Raw genomic sequence first — 14584 nt, forward strand, 5'->3', positions numbered from 1 at the left:
CTGTGCCATCATGGAAATGAAAATGTTTCAAGTGAATTAAACTCAGTAGCAGGACTCTTTGGTGATGAGAGTGTGTGCTTAACTTTTCAGAAATACTCGAGAGAGCTGAAAGAATGGACAAGAGTGAGGAATGAAAGACCCGTGCTATCTCCAAATCACCCACGGTGCTGATTAGCTGGGGATTGGAATGAAGGGATGAATGAGGGCTGGAGAGATTGCTCAGTGGTTAGAGATGCTTGCCTGCAAAGCCTAAGGACCCCGGTTCGATTCCCCAGGACCCATGTAAATCCACATGCACAAGGTGACACATGCATCTGGAGACTTCTTGCAATGGCTGGAGGCCCTGGCATGCCCAGACTCTTTGTCTTCTCTCTACCACTTTCTGCTTTCAAATAAATAATTATTTATTTAAAGATAAAGAGCTGGAGAGATGGCTTAGCGGTTAAGCGCTTGTCTGTGAAGCCCAAGGACCCTGGTTCGAGGCTCCATTCCCCAGGACCCACGTTACTCAGATGCACAAGGGGGCACATGCATCTGGAGTTCATTTGCAGGGGCTGGAGGCCCTGGCGCACCCATTCTCTCTCTCTTTCTGCCTCTCTCTCTCTCTCACTCTCTCTCTCAAGTAAATAAATAAGAAGAAAACCGATTTTTTAAAAAAATGCATTTCAAGCCAGACGTGGTGGCACGCGCTTTAAATCCTAGCACTCGGGAGGCAGAGGTAGGAGGATTGCTGCGAGTTCGAGGCCACCCTGAGACTACAGTGTGAATTCCAGGTCAGCCTCGGCTAGAGTGAAACCCTACCTTGAAAAACCAAAAAGCAAAAATAAATGCATTCCAAATCTGCTAGCAAGGCCCATAGAGGATATGAGTGAATTAATAAATAGCAAACAAATAAATGTTTTGACATAATAAGGCAGAAAAAAAAAGAACTATTATGAAAAGGTGACTGCTGATGAGTGACCGGTCCCAATGATGACATTGTTTTTTGGAGTGGGACCTCATTTTGGTGGTAGTTGTTCCTGGTGTAACTCTGGAGCACAGACTGGCCTGAAACTCATGGCAATCCTCCTGCCTCATGTCTCGCAAATGCTGGGCTTGTAGACATGAGCCACCATACATGGCTTATGTAAAGCTTTTAAATAAAACATCTCCCTTTTCCTCCCCTCTCCCCTGCCCAATTTAGCCCTAAAAAATCCAGATAGTCATGGTTACTTTGTAAAAATATTCTCAGAGGCACTAAGAAACAGACCAGGGTAATTTGTGGGAGAAGAACTTAATGAAATTTGGGGCTTCTTTTTTTTACATCATATTCTCATTTTGGTTGGTTTTTCTACTTTATTATATTAAAATTCTTTAAAACAAAGACAGCGCAAACAGATTCAGGCACAAAGTTCTTGTCAAGTATTGTTCTGTAAGGAGAAATCGCTGTGTGAATATTTCCCTCCGCCTGTCTCAGATAGTCACATGGTTTCCTTAGGGACATGTGGCAGTTTGATTCAGGTGTCCCCCATAAACTCAGGTGCTCTGAATGCTAGGTTCCCAGCTGATGGACATTTTGGAATTAACGCCTCCTAGAGGCTGTATATTGTTGGGGGCAGACTTATGGGTATTATAGCCAGTGTCCCCTTGCCAGTGTTTGGCACACTCTCCTGTTGCCCTTGTCCACCTGATGTTGGCCAGGGGGTGATGTCCACCCTCCGCTCATGCCATCACTTTCCCTGCCATCGTGGAGCTTCCCCCATGAGCCCGTAAGCCAAAAGAAACTTCTTTTTCCACCCACAAGCTGCTCCTGGTTGGGTGATGTCTACCAGCGATGCAAACCTGACTTCAACAGGACACGTCCCCAGTAATATCCCGAAGAATCGATTCTCTGTGAGTGACCCAACCAAACTATGAAGCAAAGCTTGGGAGCACTGTTTCTTATGCAGTTAATATGATACCAGCTAAGTATGGCATGCTATAAATAACAGTTATAATGCAATTTGTGCAAACCATTACAGTACTTTAGAGCCAAAAAAAAAAAAAAAAGTCCGTCATTTAGCCTGCTCTGAATTTACATGGTCTGTCCGCAGTCTGTGGCATGTCATCCCAAGATGTCCCTTTTGAAAGCAAGGCTATTGCTACTCTCTGAACCGACATCTCATTTCCCTTGCCACTTACAAATGCTCAGAGCTTAAGCTGTGGGTGTGCATTGATCATGGGCCACTTGGAGATAGCCTCAGCATGCTTGCTGTGTTCCCTACTGTTCTGGAAACATTTTCCTCCATTTCACTGGTTCTGCAACACCTGCTGCTTTTATTTTACCTGCCCTTTGCTTGCTTTAATCAATTGAACTTTTATCTAATGATGAGAAATGCTTAAAATCCTTTTTTTAAAAAAATATTTTTATTTATTTGACAGAGAAAGCGGGAGAGAGAAGAGAGAGAATAGGCGCACCAGGGCCTCCAGCCACTGCAAACGAACTCCAGATACATGTGCCCTCTTGTGCATCTGGCTAACGTAGGTCCTGGGGAATCAAACCTGGATCCTTTGCCTTTGCAGGCAAACGCCTTAACCATTAAGCCATCCCTCCAGCCCTCTTTTTTAAAAAAATTTATGTTTATTTTATTTAAAATCCTTTTAATGTGTGTACTTACCCTCTCAGGTGGTGCCTAAGCTTCAAAACTGACATTTTATAAATTAAACAAGAATAAATGAGTTTTAGAGGTTAAATTTACACTCGCTGAGATGTACAATATTAGGTGTATAATGGATTGAGCTTTGACAACGTATATGCATGTATAAAATCAACACTTCTACCAAAATACATAGTGTGTCCCTATTGCCAAGAAAGTCCTCTTATGAATTTATCAGGACCCCAATCAAAAAATGGCAGTTGTAAATTTTTTCAGCCACAAATTAATTTTGCCTGTGTTTGAGCCTAATATAAATGGAATGGTACAGAATGCACTATTTTTATATGACTCTTTTGGCTTAGCATAGTGTGTGAGGGACATTAATGAAGTTCATTTATTACTGAGCAAAATGTAAAATGTAAAAACAAAAATGTAAGAAGAGACAACTTGTTTCTCTATTTAGTTGCAAATTTGGGACTTCTGAAGATATTCCTGTCCAAGAATGTTTGCAGACAATTTCTTTCATTTCTCCCACAAATGTATTGAAGAATGAAGAAACTGGTTCAAAGGGCATGTGTATTTTATTGCCTTTAAAGGAAGAAGGTAGTTAAACTTTTCCACCAGGATGCAATGTGCCGCTTATGTCCCTCCTTCAAGATCCAAAACCAGCCACCTTCTTGGAAGTGTTGGTGTATTAGGCAGGGTTCTCTAGAGGAACAGAACCGATAGAATGAGCTGTGTTAGGAGGGAATTTATTGGATTAGCTTGCGGCAGTCCAACACCAGCAGGTTGCAAGCCTGAGAGTCAAGGAGGCCGGTAGCTGCTCAGTCCACGAGGCTGGATGCGCAGCAGACCCGACCCGGCCCTGAAGGCCTGGAGGCGTCCTGGGGAGACGCTGGTCCTCAGTCCACGCTGGTCCTCAGTGCACGCTGGTCCTCAGTCCACGCTGGTCCTCAGTCCACGCTGGTCCTCAGTCCACAGCAGCAGCACAGGCAACCAGGAGCTAGGAGGGGATACTTTCTTCCCAGAGCTTCCTTAGATAAAGCCCCCCCCCTCTGAGAGGGACCCCCACTTTGGGGAAAGGGCTCACCCTGGGGGAAGGATTCCTTTTTTACTTAATCCTTCCTGGATGCGACCTCACAGACCCACTTGTGAGGAATGTCTGTGGATTCCCAAATGGATCAAGTTGATGCAAAACTGAACCATCACAGTTGGCATATTCTCTTTGTACCTTGTTGCTGAGATAAAAGATCTGATGAAAGTGGCTTAGGATATGAAGGGATGCCTATTGGTGGAGAAAGCACAGTGGCGGAAGTGTCACATCGTACCTGTGATCGGGAAGTAGAGAGATAAATGCTGCTGCTCAGCCAGCTCTCTTGGTTTTATCTAACCCAGGACCCCAGCCCAGGGAATGTGGGTGCCTACAGTTAGAACAGGGTCCTCCCACCTCAATTAGGGATGGAGAAAAAGGGTGAGACAGCTCAGGGATTATGAATGTAGAATTGAGAGACTTGCGCTGAGTCCCCAGGAAGTGCATTCTCTTTTCATCAGTTGTATGTATGTATGTATGTATGTATGTATGTATGTATGTATGTATCTATCTATCTATCTATCTATCTATCTATCTATCTATCTATCTATCTATCTAGTTTCAGAAACTCTTTTCACTACCAACCCTGGCATACTATCAGATGAATGTCATGAATTTTATTTTTTAAATATTTTATTTTTATCTAGTGATTTCAGAGAGAGAATGAGGCAGAGGAAGAGAGAGAGAAAGAATGGGTGTGCCAGGGCTTCTAACCACTGCAGACGAACTACAGATGCATGGGCAACCTTGTGCATCTGGCTTACATGGTTCCTGGGGAATCAAACCAAGGTCCTTTGGCTTTGCAGGCAAGTGCTTTAGCCACTAACTGATCACTCCAGCCCTGAATGTTAAGAATTTTAATTTTTACCATCTCCAGGGATCTTTTCAATCGCTAGAACAGTATGCAAATTAAAAGCTAACTTCTTCTGTATCCTTCCTTTTTAAAATATTTATTTTTTATTTATTTGAGAGAGAGAGAGAAAGGGGCAGAGCAAGAAAGACAGGGATAGACAGAGAGAGAAAATGGGCATGGCAGGACCTCCAGCAACTGCCAACAAACTCCAGATGCACGTGCCACCTTGTGCATTTGGCTTATGTGGGTGCTGGGGAATCGAACCTAGAACTGGGGTCCTTAGGTTTCTCAGGCAAGCGCTTAACTGCTAAGCCATCTCTCCAGCCCCTGTATCCTCCTCTTTTTTTCCTATATGAAGATTGGCAGGTAGAAAGCGACTTTACAGATGATGCAATTCGTGTGTGGCATCGAGTAAATTGCCAGTAACAAAAACCAGAATTTAAGTCTGAGTCCAAAACATATGACAAAGGCCAGCCTGAGAGGCAGCTACCTTCCAGATATGCTATAAGATCTTTAAGGACAATGTGGTCCTTTAAATGGATGAGTTAATGGAAAAATGCGTGGTCTATAGTGGTGTAAACTTTCCTTCTGCCAAAATACAAGCCAGCGACGGAGCATGTTGGCTCTGCCTCAGCAAATATCTCTCTGGAAGCTGGGAATTCTGTCACATGTATTGCTTTTCTCACTGGGAGCGATTCTGTTTCCTTGCTTGGCACCAACCCCTTCATTAGTAGGTCCAGGGTTGATTCTTGGACCTTAAATAAGAGACAAAGTCATTTTAGGGAAATCACATTACTTTTCCAACTTCGTTTTTTTTCCCATCTGCAAAACTGGCTCCCAGAACTTGTGATTTTAGAGGTGCGTGTGTGTGTGTGTGTGTGCACGTGTGAGTGTAAGCTACCACCCTATTTCTCACTGACAATCTATGAACTTATGACTAAGGCTCAGTGGCACCCAACTGTATGGCTAGTTTACAGCTCTGCGTCCATGTCACCAAACCCAATGCTCAGGATATGAAAGACAATAAATTCGTTCACGTGAAGGAATAAACTGATCAATAAATAGGCTTAGGGGCCAGAATAGCAGACTCGTTCTTCTGTTTAGGCATCTGTAGCTAGTCATGGTGAATTTTCTTACAACTCCTAGAATCGCAAACGATTCCAGAGAAGTCAGTGGGCACGCACGATCAACTTCTCTTCTTTACTTACTGAACACATCCACTGAAAATAAAATACCCCCAGAAAAAAATGCAAGGTATTTCATAATACCTTGGGGGATTTATAAAGATATATACCAAACTTAACCATCGATGTCTGGGAAACATTGTTTTCTTGAGGTAGTTGGGGGAGAGAAAGAACTCCATTTTCACACATCCTTCCCACGTCTCCCTCCCACCTCGTGAGCTGCCTGCCTCCCACATCAGTGAGATGGGAAATGCAAATCGTAGCCTGCAGAGATGAGGCTGAAGTTTCCCGTTACCTGTACCAGATTCCCACGGCAGTTACATAAACACGGGATAATACCAAGGTGCACGAGCGACTGTGGCCATGTCCCCGATCAACTAAGAATGCCTTAGACAGCAATGCTTCCTGATACTGACCTCCAGGAACGTCGGAGAATTGCATTTTCATCTCCAGTCAGTATTAGTTTAACTGAAAACAAAAAAAAAAAAAAACGTCAATTAATAAGTCTCAATCCTGAACCCACTCACCGAGGGAGTCTTAAAAACATATCATACCATTTCCTGGTTTCGCCCAAGCTCCCCTAAAACTGAATGTCTTTGTTTCATTTTTAAATTGCTTTTCCAAAGAGCAGAAAGTTAGGAGTGAATGTGCAGTTTGGCTATCAGAGGGAGCCACGGGACACCGGGACAGTCGCAGGAGACAAAGGGTAAGGGAAGGACCGAATGTGACCTGTCCAGCACCATGCTTATTTGCTGGTGGGAAAGGTCGGCCAAGGGGAAGAGATTACTGGTGCTGAGAAAATGCAGCTTCTGGGCTGGAGAGATGGCGGTTAAGCGCTTGCCTGTGAAGCCTAAGGACCCCGGTTTGAGGCTCGGTTCCCCAGGACCCACGTTAGCCAGATGCACAAGGGGGCGCACGCGTCTGAAGTTCGTTTGCAGAGGCTGGAAGCCCTGGCGCGCCCATTCTCTCTCTCTCCCTCTATCTGTCTTTCTCTCTGTGTCTGTCTCTCTCAAATAAATTAAAAAAAGAAAAGAAAAGAAAATGCAGCTTCTAGTGGTGAAGCTCTTCTTCAGGGTAGAGGGTTTGGCTCCAGAGCGCAAAGACAGCAGCCAGTGCAGAAAGTGGTGGGTGCTATCCAAGGGGAAGAAAGAACGAACGACCAACCAAAAAACAATGTTAGGGCTGGGGAGGTGGCTCAGTGATTAAAGGCATTTGCTTGAAAGCGTGCTAGACCTGGTTCAATCCTCCACTATGAATATAAAGCCAGATGCACAAGGTGGAGGAAAAAAAAAAAAAAAAAAGAGGAAGAAAGGCAGAAAGAGGTGAGCTGCTTGGTTGATACTGATCTAAGAATAGGTCAAAGTTGTACTTCCAAAGAAGCAAGTTCCTAAAAAAAAAAACAAAAAAAACTATATGGGGTCTGGAGAGATGGCTTAACGGTTAAGACATTTGCCTGCCAAGCTGAAAGACCCGAGGGTCAGATAAGCCAGATACACAAGGGGCACATGTGTCGAGTTCGTTTACAGTGGTTGGAGGCCCTGGCGTGCCCATTCTCCCTCTCTCTCAAATAAATAAATAAATAAATAAATAAATAAATGAGTAACTATAGGGGGCTGGAGAGATGGCTTAGTGGTTAAGGCATTTGCCTGCAAAGCCAGAAGGTCCTGGTTTGACTCCCCAGGGCCCATGTTAGCCAGATGCACAAGGGGCCGCATGCATCTGGAGTTCTTTTGCAGTGGCTAAAGGCCTCGGCGTGCCCATTCTCTCTCTCTCTCTCTCCCTCATAAATAAATAAATAAACTATAGGGGTATTTTAAAAAAATAGATTCAGACATGAAAATGTTACTTAGAAAGGAAGCCTAGTTTGTGAATCAATACATATGTGTGTGTGTGTGTGTGTGTGTGTGTGTGTGTGTGTGTGTGTGTGATATCATGCAAATATCACATCAACAAAGTGAAGACCAGCCTTCAGATTCCAATGACAGAAGTCAGCAATCCAGCTCATGTCACATAAATGCCACAAACAACATTATTAAGACAGGGGAGAGCCCCGTGGCCTCATGACAGAGAGGTCAGCGATGAAGCGAACAGACAGTGGGGTGAGGCTGTCGAGGGTAGTTATGCCCAGTGATGAGAACCCTCACTGCCAGGCAAGGCAACTGGGAGGATCTCTGCATGGACCGAGAGCAGGTGAGGCCAGGGCTGGATTGATTCAACCGAGTAGAGAACTCTGTGGAGCTGGGGAACCAACTGATTTCTCCTCCCATGGAATGCCTCTGCTGGTCACGAAGACTTCCAAGGGACAAGTGTCAAAGGGGAAAAACACTTGTGAATGGTAGTGTGGGGGATCACAGATGAGAGGAGAAAAAACAGCTGCACGGTGGTGGGAAGGTTGAGAAGGTATTTTGAAGACGGAACATCAAGGAACGTTTGGTTGGACGGGAGGGAAGAGAAAGAGTTAAAGACTTCAAGAGTCTCTCCTGAGCAATGAAACCACTAGCAATACCATTTATTGAGCTGGAGAGAAAGACAGCAGAGGAGGGAATCCATAGCTGAGTTTCAGCATGCCTCACACGTTGTATTACTATTGTTAATATGCGTGATTACAATCCTATTATATGATGAGTCATAAAGGTAAGAACAATGAAGTCTCCCCAAAAAACTAACACCTAGGTAATTTTTTTATTTTTATTTTTGTTTATTTTTATTTATTTGAGAGTGACAGACAGAGAGAGAAAGAGAGAATAGGCATGCCAGGGCCTCAAGCCACTGCAAATGAACTCCAGATGCATGCACTCCTTTGTGCATCTATCTGGCTTGCATGGGTCCTGGGGAGTTGAGCCTTGAACCAGGGTCCTTAGGATTCACAGGCAAGCACTTAACCACTAAGCCATCTCTCCAGCCCGCTAATTTTTTTTCTTAACGCACAGTAGGCAGTTGTTAAAAATTATTGAACGAATCTAGTGAGTGTAAGGCTAGCCTTCACCACATGAAACCCTGTCTCAAATGAAAATTCTTCTTAAAAAGAAAAAGACAAAAAAAAAAAAAATAGCCAGGCATAGTGGCACACGCCTTTCATCCCACTCGGGAGGCAAAGGTAGGAGGATAGTCGTGAGTTCGAGGCCACCCTGAGACTACAGAGTGAATTCCAGGTCAGCCTAGGCTAAAGTGAGACCCTACCTCATAAAAACAAAAAGAAAAAAAATAGGGCTGGAGAGATGGTTCAGCAGAGAAAGAGGATGTCTGCAAAGCCCAACAACCCAGATTCAATTCCCAGTAACCCACATAAAGCCAGATGCACAAAGTGGCGCATGCATCGGGAGCATATTTTCAGTGGCTGGAGATCCTGGTGAGCCCCTTCTCTCCAATTCTATCTGTTTCTCTCTCTCTCTACTTGCAAAGAAATAAATGATAATAATAAATACAGCGAGAAAACCAAGAATAAATGGTTAGTGCTTGTCATAGGTCACAAAACTCACTCACGTGAAGTTGGTGTGCCAACTCTGATTGAACAGATCAAGGCAATATCATTTGCTAACTCAAAATGGAGCTGTGGATGTAACTCTGGAGTAGAGAACTTGCATCACTTGTTAAGAGTACGGGTTGGATCTCCAGCATGATCAACAAAAAAATGTGAGGGGAATAGCTTTTAAACATTTTGCATTAAAATCTTGATTCTTAGAACTGGCCCATAACTAAGCCCAGTGGGGGCTGGATAACCAGAGCTGCCGGTCAGGTTCGCATTGCTGGTGGAAATCACCCAACCAAGAGCAGCTTGTGGGAAAAAGAGGTTTATTTTGGCTTACAGGCTTGAGGGGAAGCTCCACGATGGCAGGGGAAAACAATGGCATGAGCAGAGGGTGGACATCATCCCCTGACCAACATCAGGTGAACAACAGCAACAGGAGAGTGTGCCCAACACTGGCAAGGGCACACTGGCTATAACACCCATAAGCCCCCCCCCAACAATACACCGCCTCCAGGGGGCGCTAGTTCCCAAATCTCCATCAGCTGGGGACCCAGCATTTAGAACGCCTAAGTATATGGGGGACCCCCGAATCAAACCACCACAAGAGCATAGGATCAAGGCCCTCCCTTAAATACACTGACTGTAACCCACCCACCCAGGGCTCCAACCTCCTGACGATTCACACTCCATCCTTTGTAGCTGAACTTCTCCAAGGTGTGACTCTGGAACTCTGATCCCGGACTATTGAAAAAGAAAAACACCCACAGAGGGCTTACCCAGAGTAGAGGCACCATCATTTGCTTTTTTTTTTTATTTGCCTTGTTTGTTAATGGTTTGTTTGTTGGCAGGGTTGTATATGTATGTGCATATTTACACCATAGTTTTCTTTTATTTGGTCATCTTGTTTTATGCTTTCTGGCATCTGTTTTTATGTTTTATTTTCTTCTAACATGTTATGGGTTTAATTTGTCTTTCTAATGAGTTATTTTTATAATGACTTGCAATTCAGAACAATAACTGTTAACCAACAATATTTTAACCTATACTTGCTGAAATACACCTCCATGACTGTCTCTCATTCTTTTTAAAAAAAAAAAAATTTATTTATTTGACAGAGAACAAGGGAGAGAGAGAGAATGGGCGCACCAGGGCCTCCAGCCACTGCAAACGAACTCCAGACGCATGTGCCTCCTTGTGCATCTGGCTGACATGGGTCCTGGGGGTTCGAAACTGGGTCCTTTAGCTTTGCAGGCAAACACCTTAACCGCTAAGCCATCCCTCCAGCCCCTGCCCCTCATTGTTCTATACCTACAAGTTTTTAAAACCAGGGGTCTGGGAGATGATTCCGAGAATAAACTGTGTGCACCACACAGCACTGAATATCTGAGTTTGGATCCTTAGACCACCACCATCCCCCCACACCTAAAAGCTGGAAGTACGGTGGGCTTCTGTCATCCCAGTAAGCAACAGTGAGATAGGAGGTGGGAAGACAGAAGAATTTTCCAGAAACTCATGAGGGATCCTGCCTCAATGATGTGGAAGGTGAGGACTGATACCTGACCCCCACATGAGGGCTGTGGCTTGTGTGCACCCTCATGCACATACATGAACACCCACACACAAGGCCAAAAATAAATAAGTAAAACTTTCCAGGCATGGTGGCACACGCCTTTCATCCCAGCACTCGGGAGGCAGAGGTAGGAGGATCGCTGTGAGTTTGAGGCCACCCTGAAACTCCATACACCTTCTGTCTTGAGATATACTCCCTCTTTCCTTCCTTCCTCATTTCTTCTTCATTTCATTACTTAAACACTAATACCCTTTGCTTTAAAAACTATGAATTATTCCTTGCAGTGGTTTTAACGTACAATGTTCCTTAGCCAGGGCGGGTGGCGCATGCCTTTCATCCCAGCACTTGGAAGGCAGAGGTAGGAGAATCGCCGTGAGTTCGAGGCCACCCTGAGACTCCATAGTGAATTCCAGGTCAGCCTGGGCCAAAGTAAGACCCTGCCTCGAAAAACGAAAATAAACAGATAAATGAAAGTACAGTGTTCCCGGCTGTCACATGTGTTTGTGATTAAGCCTCATACTCAATCCCCAGCTGGTGAAACCTTTTGCAGGTGACGTCTTGCCAAAGAAGATGGGTCACTGTGGGTGGGGCGGGCTTGGAGGTTCACAATATAGCGCCCCATTGTCATTGCTAGGCAGCACACTGCTTCATTTCCTCTCCTCTGAGAGGGGATGATGTCAGCCATCTTCCTACTATTGCCATGGTTTTTCCCATGGTGGTGGAACTTCCCTTCAGATCAGCCTGAACTAGAGTGAAACCCTACCTCAAGAAAAAAAAAAATCCAGGAAAATTCAAAATAAATAAAAACATAAAGGACTATCCCCATCAGACAAAGACCATGCAGTGGACATCTCAGGGATGGAGTAGAAACTCACAACAGTAATCTACAGAGACACAAATTAAAAACACACACACACACACACACACACACACACGGAACAGACTTTAGGATCTGTTCAAAAGACCATGCCTTAGAATCCACCAAGCAGAAGAAGGAGCTGAGGTAAGTTATAAGAAATAGACAGGTTATTGAATGGAATTATACCAAAACAAAATTTCAAAACCTTGAGAGAGAAGTTGATATCCAAAGCAAGACACATGTAGAACCCTAAATACACACGACTGCAGAAGAATCCCGTCGTGATACGTCATAGTTGAGATGTCCACAGTACAAAATAAAGAAGAGCTAAAAATGTCATGGAAAAAAATGCTAATTCACATATGAAAGACAGAACATTAGAATAACTAGTTTTTTATAATCAGAAAAAAAGCCTAAAAGCCAGAAAAATATGGGATGATATATTTCAGATACAACACAAGTTAAGACAGTGCCAACTAAGCACTACAGAAAATTCGTAAAGGAATACTATTTAGAGAGAAATAAGCAAACTGGTCTTTTTTAAAAATATATTTTTTGGTCATTTTTATTTATGTATTTGAGAGTGACAGAGAGAGAGAGAAAGAGAATGGACGTGTCAGGGCCTCCAGCCACTGCCAACAAACTCCAGATGTGTGTGCCCGCTTGTGCATCTGGCTAACGTGGGTCCTGGGGAATGGAGCCTCGAACCAGGGTCCTCAGGCTTCACAGGCAAGCGCTTAACCGCTAAGCCATCTCTCCAGCCTAAGCAAAGCAGTCCTATCCATGACAGCGTCTTCAAGAATGTTTCCCAAGAAAAGAACAGAGGAACAAAAAAAAAAAAAGAACAGAGGAGCAAAGAAGACCTAGAAATGAACCAGGCATGTTTAACAATGCCAGCCAGCAGACCCCCAAAGCTAACCAGGGATGTGAAAAAGCAATACAAACAACCCATCTGACCAGACCCTCACCCCATGGAGTCATGGGAAAACCCCTGTCAGTAACAACTTTATCACCGATGCCCCCAAGACATCATAGGCTATTGCCAAGGCTCTTCGTTCTCCACTGGGATTAGGGGATGAGACCCTATTGCCAAAGATCCCAAGTGTCTGGGTTGTAAGGTCATCAAGAAATCAAACTGGGGCTGAGCTGAAAACCTCCTCTCTACAGACCAGCTGACAGAAAGCTGGAGAAAACCTGAACTGCATGCAGCTCCATGGGAAACAGAAATCATCAGCGGTGAAAACAGTAGACACTGCAAGCCTCAAGTTTGGCCAGACAAGGTCAACTGAGCCAATGGGTGCAACAGTGGCATGTCTGTTATGGGGGAAACCAACCGAGCTCTAATTGGACTGGAGGCCCACTCTATAGGAGGGAATACATGTCTGGTATGGAAAACCTAACCAAAACCTATAGTGAGATGGGGGGTGGAGATATGGGTTAGTGTTTAAGGTGCTTACCTGCAAAGCCAAAGGACCCAGGTTCAACTCCCCAGGACCCACGTAAGCCAGATGCACAAGGGGGCATGCATCTGGAGATCTGGAGTTCATTTGCAGTGGCTGGAGGCCCTGGTGCACTCATTCTCTCTGTCTCTCTCTCTCCCCCTATTTCTGTATCTCTCTCTAATAAATAAAAATAAAAATATTTTTTAACAAAAGCCTATGGTGGGGGAGGTCATGAGCATTAGTAGTGTAATGCCTGCTCTTGTCTAGCTAAATTCCTATACTATGCCAGCCAAACTGTCCTGTAAGCACTTTACTTAATATTCATGCCCATATATTAATATTACTCTCACTTTTGGTTAGAGAAGCTTCTTTTTTCAGATGGCAGTGATCACTGAGATGACTCAAAAGGTACCATAGTGCTAAGACGTGATTGAGTAGTGTTCATCACTGAAACATCTCTATCACACCTTCCAGGGCTCAGGGTCCATTGCAGAAGAGGTGGCAGAAAGAACGTAAGAACCAAAGGAAGGGTAGGACTGATTATAATACAACCGCCCATACAGAAACTGGCTTTGAAATCCATGACCTTGCAGTGCCTGGCACTATCTTCACAAGACCCTCAGAATAGGAGGAAAAGATGATGACATCAAAATTAAAGAGAGACTAACGGAGAGAGGGAGGGAATATGATGGAGTGTGGATTTGTGAAGGGGAATGTGGAGGAGAGGAGGGAATTATCATGGTTCATTGTAAATATGGAAGCTGTCAATGAAAAAAATTTTTAATAATAATAACTTTAAATGTAAATGGCTTCAACTTGGCAATCAAAAGATGTAAGTTCACTGGGTTAAAAAAGAAAATACAAACCTAGGATCCACTAGCTGTTGTCTCTAAGAACTCCAAGAAACACACTTACCTAGCAAAGACTCACACAAGCTGAACATTAAACGATGGAAACCAGCCTGCCTTGCAAGCTGAGGGAAACCATGTGTAAGCGGACATAGCTACTCTCATATTTGATGAGGTAGGTTTCTTACTGATGTGAGTCCAAAGAAACAAAGAGAGCCACTATGTATTTAAAAAGGGGAAAACATTATCAAGAAGACAACGCAAATTTTAAACTCCGATGTACCAAATACTGGGGCTCTCGAGTTCAAAAATCAATCCCTTGAAAGTCATAAAAGTTCACATAGATTCTGACACAATAATATTGGGAAACTTTAACACTTCACTCACATATTTATAAAGGCATTCCGAAAATCAGCAAAGATATCTCAGTGCTAAATTACACCAAAGACCAGCCAAATTTATCAGATATGGCTCCAGAACATTCCATCCAAGAGATAGAATGTATCTTCTTTGCAGAACATGAAAGTTTCTCCAAAATTTATCACAATATAGGCTCCAAAGTAAGCCTTAAAACCGAACAAAAAAAAGAAAGAAAAAGAAAAAAAATCAAGAGAATTCCTTTCACCATATCAGACCACAATATAATCAAACTTA

This window comes from Jaculus jaculus, chromosome 21, assembly GCF_020740685.1.
Source record: "Jaculus jaculus isolate mJacJac1 chromosome 21, mJacJac1.mat.Y.cur, whole genome shotgun sequence".
NCBI lineage: Eukaryota > Metazoa > Chordata > Mammalia > Rodentia > Dipodidae > Jaculus > Jaculus jaculus.